Source organism: Nesoenas mayeri, assembly GCF_963082525.1.
Source record: "Nesoenas mayeri genome assembly, chromosome: 2".
Taxonomy (NCBI): domain Eukaryota; kingdom Metazoa; phylum Chordata; class Aves; order Columbiformes; family Columbidae; genus Nesoenas; species Nesoenas mayeri.
This window is the reverse complement of record NC_137543.1, coordinates 106,585,201-106,591,067: the sequence shown is the minus strand read 5'-3', so window position 1 is coordinate 106,591,067 and position 5,867 is coordinate 106,585,201.

Below are 5,867 nucleotides of genomic sequence, written 5' to 3'. Positions count from 1 at the left end.
TGTATTCTGATCAAGCTCAAATTATATTTTGACCAGATTCTGCTGTTAAACAAATCATGCACAAATGTGAGAGACCTTCCCTTTCTACTGTTGCTCATGCTTTTAATTACCATCTTCTAAGTTAAAAAGAAAGAGTATAATAACTGGAAGTCTTCCATTTTTTATTATTATGTTAATGTTAATATATTTTAATGACTTCACTGCTCTTGAGAAATTTCCCATGTTCACTTGGTCATATTCTGAAAAGGGACTGATCTGGGCATTTACCTTACCCCATCTCTCAGTGACTCTGGAAAATCAGAAAAGTTGTGTAAAAATGGGAAGCACAAGAGTGACTTTATCTATTAACCAGATCTTAATTATTGAAAGTTTTATATTAAGCCAGTTTGTACAATTAATTCAAAGAACTTGATTAGAAAGAATTTTCTAATTTCATCAGTACTTGATTGGAGTTTGTCTTCATAAAATGTGTGAGAGGCATTATAGTTTAGAGAAGAAAGTGGCATTTATTCACAGTAAATGAATGCAATATAATCTCTTGGAACAGGAAAGGAAAAGTTGGAGTATATTTTAAAATCTCAACATCGGCATTATGAACAAATCATTACTAGTTAATGATCATATATATATATAATTTAACTTTGTGATATAATTTGCATTTTTCAAGAAATACTTATTAAATTAGTTTCTTCTCAGTACTACTGTTGGCGTATGAATTTTGTGCAAAAATATTAAATTGTAATACTGTTAATTTCAAATAGTTCTAAAATTTTCATTATATGCAAACCCAATAATGCTACATTAATTTCTGATAACCTTTACTGACAGATTGTACAAAAAGAAATTTTGATCCAAGGTTTATAAAGTTAATTTTTCACTTAACATTATAAATCATCTTAGTTTCTTTCTTGCATGAAGGCCAAAACAAACAAACTTAAAAGCGGCAGATTTCTTTGTGTCGTGAGCATAACATAGAACCAACATATAATACTTGCATTTTCAAAATGTTCATACTTATGCATCATAAGTTCATATTTATATAAGTAAGATTACTTTTATATTACAGACATTGTATATATCTACAATCAAAAATACAAGTTAGATAGCACTACATGTTGTTAAAGCATTTGTGGGTGCAAATTAAAATCAGACTTTCAATATGAGAAACACCAGTACTAGAGGGTATGACGTATTCCCTTAGCTAGACACAAGTTGAGATGTAGTGGAGCTGACAAATTTATCTTTTTACTTCCCCGGATTTTTCAGGGTTCCCAGGCAAGCAAATCTTACAAGAAATAGTAACGAAGTTTTATATACAAATAAGGAAACTAACTCTCAAGTATGGTTTCCATCAAGTGTTCAGTACCTCAGACAATGCTATTTTAGGTTATACAATGTAAAGAAATATTTTAATGTATCTTTACATAAAGCAAAAGCAATAAGCTCCATCTTAAAGTCATTCGTCCTGAGCCAATGCTTCATTCAATTTGTAAAGAGTAGTGAATTAAGATTAAGTGAACTTGTTTCTACCCTGTAAGGCACTGTAAGAATGAGTCTATTACCTGTTTGTCCTGAGACAACCAGTTACCTGAAATGCTAAATGAACATGCTCCATCTGTGAGCCAAAAGAGTGTCACTAAGGCGGCCTTGGAAACCATGATCTTCCACAGTCCTTGGTTCTACGTGAGCACTGCAGTGCAGTGAAGGTATGGAAATAGACAGGTTGTATCAGGAAAACACACCGAGAAAAATAAAGCTATCTTTGTGAGCTTCTTGAGGAAAAGGGGAAAAAATTGCTTACAAAAATGGTGAAGGAGGAGGAAACAGGAGGTAGAAAAACTAAGTGCCTTGTCAGTATTACCCGACTTGCAGAGAAACTACTGCATTTAATGAGCAATCACAATGTTCATTTAGCCTAGTGCCAGATCTTGTTTTCAAGGAGACACTTGTGCGCTTAGATTGTTAATTAGCCAGAGCATCCATAACCATCCTCTGCATGTAGGATAAGGGGAACAAAATAATTGAAGCACATGTAGAATTGTAAAATCCAAAATGAGACTTTGGGGGAGGGAAAGAACCTATGAAATAAAGGATTCATGTCCCTCTTTAGATTATGTGAACAGGAACTTTGACAGAAGGAATTGACACAGATACCAGCCTTTACCAAAACAGTGAAAATGGAATCATATTCTTCCTACACCGTTTCTTGGAGTCAGACAATGGAACTATTTGCTATTGATTTTTTTTTTTCGGAGATGTTAGTATCACATTTACTGTGGCAGGAAAGGCAGAAAGGCTGGAAAGACCAGACAATCAGGAACACATTTGATCTAAGCTCAATATGTAAGGTTTGTGGGTATGCAGTTACATTGTGAACTCCATCAGGGGACAAAACATTAACATTTAACTGTAGGGCTTTAACTGGAAGACAGGACACACAGATATGATAAAAGAGTACATATGCCCAGCTGTAGGTTCTATTTCTTTATAAATATGACTTCACACAATTTGAAGGATTTAACTAAATTTCCATACGTGAAGTTACACTCAGTTCCTTTGTATTGATCAAATGGCAGTGTTTTAAATACGCAGCTGACCTTCTATAGAGGAAGCGAATAGTAAGTTATACCATTTTTTTCTCTTAAAGACATGCTTTGTATATTGACTACATAATACTTTGTAATAAAGAAGAAAGTGTAAAGCTTTCTTTTTTTTTTTTTTTTTGAGCTGAATCGAACAGCATATGTAGGAAATCAATACAGAAGTACAAGAATCAGGCAAGGCACCCTTGTACCTCTTCCAAACAACGTAATTAAGGTTGCATGTTTGTTCTTTCCAAGCTTTTTATCTGGAAGAATATTTATCTCATTCATGTTTCAGGAGTCGGCATGCAAGTCTACAGGAACTAAGCATGCACTTCTATATAATTTTTCAAGAATTATTGTCGTGAGGACAGGACGACAGGAGGGGTTCTCTTAGGTTACTCTGAATGGCCTTCCATTGCTTCACATGGCAAACAACTAAACAATTCCATGTACCTGTAAGTGAAGAAGAAGAAAGGGCAGAAAGGCATGCCCAATCATTCCAGCCTTTGATGTGGCTAGCTAGAGTTGTTGGGAGGATACAAAATGTTTTCTGTGAAAGTGAAGACACTGGGGACAGGGCAGGCTTCTGAATGCTGCAGCTGTTCTAGTCCACCCATAGTGCTCTCTGTTGGTCGTTGGAGGGATGAGGTAGCATCATGCTTTCACTACAGCTTACTGCATTATCCTTTCGTAAGTGTTAATCTGGTATGGGATGCCTGTGGGTTGCCAGTAGGCTCTTTTAGGCAAATATCTTGATGCTGATGTACTGAGGTAGTCAGACCAGTAAATAAAAAGACTGGGAACCGTGTCTGGGCCACAAAAAATGCTGTGGAAGGGTCAGCTTGTGCTGTCTGGACCAGGCTTGTCCAGCAAAATTTCCCCCTAGCTTTTCCACTGACTTTTGTTCTCAGGGCAGTCTTGAGTGCATTTCATGCTGACTTGAGTGAGGCTGGTCAGGAAATTTGGCATCAAAGGCTTGGAGAGAGGCATTGTAACAGCCATATGTACTTACAGACTAGAGAGGTATCTGAGGTGCTGGTGCTCAGGTGCTGGTAGTGGAAGCTGCAGGGATCTCTGTGAGAAGAGGCCGGGGCTCCCCATATTGGGCACAGCCAGTTCCAGACAGCTCTGGAGGACCTAATGAAGGAGACAGCTGAATCTATTTCATATGATAGAATCTGTGTCACAAAACTAGCTGTCGCATCGTAGTTCAATTAGTTAATTTATTTTTGTTCCCAGCACTTTACTATGTGTATGTGCATTCAATTAATCTCCCTCATAATTTGCATGCCTTGTCTGAGGCCAAAACAATCTTGTATTACTCATTTAAAACAAACCTGATTACCTTCTCCTTCTCTGTGTAACTCTTCAGATATGCAATCACTTCAGAAGTAACATACAGCGATATTTCCAGCCAAAGAGTTTTTCTTTTCATTATACTGGAAGCAGCACTGTATGTGTTTATTCTAGATGAGATTATAAGAAAAAAAAAAACAAAAAGAAAAAAAAAAAACAAACAAGAAAAATCCTGCAAAATTTGAATTCAAATGGCAAAATATATTTGAGAAAAGTGAAAGTTGGAAATTGGAATACTACTGTGTAGACCAAATGTGGAACCATTATCCGCTGACTGATTTTTCTAGTCAGTGAAAAGGGGAAATAAACACAAAGAAAATGAGAAATGGATGACTGACTACTGTAACAGAATTTTCAGTTTTCACCAGTGGAATGGCCAGTTTTGGAAAAGGCGCTCAGATGTGGTCAGAAGGTAAAAATAAATGTTTCCTGTAAAGGGAAAAAAAATGTGAAACAATGCACGTTGTTTTGTTTGAATGCACAACTGAGTCTTCATCAGCAAATTTATCTTCAAAAAAGTTTTAGCATGACAATTTAGGACAAGACAGATGGAAGTTCAGTGGAGCACAAATAAAGAAGTAAGGGCTAATAGAGAGTTACCTCTAGGGCAGTAATCAGGCGAGGAAACTGTACCTGTCACTGTAAGTCAAAGGACCGTGTTTGGTTGCTTTCCAGCCTTTGTGGCTGGGTAGTATTGTCTAGATACAAGCTGAAAAATAAGAGTAAGGAAGTGAGAAAAATAGAAGGGAAATAGACTATCTTCTCTTGGGTATTACCTCTTCAGTTATTGGAACCCTGTAAAACTCTGCAGTGAGTGGAGATGGACACAGTGAAAGAGTGGAGAAGGTGAAAAAGGAAGGGGAGAGCACAAATCCAGGTCTAAATACTATTTTCAAGTTGTATTAAAAAAAAAACAAAACAGACCTCCAATAGGTAATCATCATGGAAATGGCTGCCTACCGATGAATTCAAGTTAGAAGTCAGGGTCATTTAGAGCAAAATTTTGTCATGCTAAAAGCATAACTAAAATAATGTAACATTCTCACAATTCCTTAAATCCTGTTTTCAGAAGGCTACACCCTGTATAATTCATCCTGACACAGAAATCTAGCCCAGTTATGTCTGTGTAGTAACCTGCTATGCAGAGCAGCCGGCCAAGTTCTGAAAGCAGTATAGCAGTCAGTGACCTGCCACATGTGAGCTAATGTATCCTGACTTGCAGGATATTATTGTTCCCACATAGGCACATCAGTGATATAACCAGGAGCAGTCTTTGCCCCTCAGACTATTGAATAATGTATGTTGTAGGCTTTTTGGGGTCTAAAAGTCCGTGGAAGCTAATGGAACTTGTGTTTCTATTTGATGCCCTTAAACACTACCTCTGTCCAACTATGAATATCTGAGAAAGATAGGGTTTGTGATCATCTGTTCTACATACCTTCCAAAAATAACTAATGATTGATTTCCAGTGAGCAGCCTTCAGCTTTTCTCTGTTGTATACCATTCTTTGGGATTATAACAACTGCATATTCATTTAACTGGAAGATGTCATTAAAAAGACAAAATAAAATGAAATAAAATAAAATATAAGATAGAATTACCAATATAACAATTAAACACAAGCTAAAGTTTGTAGTTACATATACATTGTAGGATTTTTGTGAATAGGTCACAGTATGCCAGGAAGCTTTGAAAATCATAACTGTCCACAGCTGGAATGTAATATTAGTACCACCTTGACCTTGGGTTTGGGCGTCATGATATAAATTGATTGGGAGGTGCAACTGAAAGGTAAGTTAGGTGGTGTGTACTGCTTGTCAGCGCTTCAGAGACCATGAGCATCACCTTGGATCTAAGTTAGAAAACTAGTGTCCATCAAAAGGCAAAGAATTTCCCCACTTATAGGTTCTGAATGAACTTGTTTAG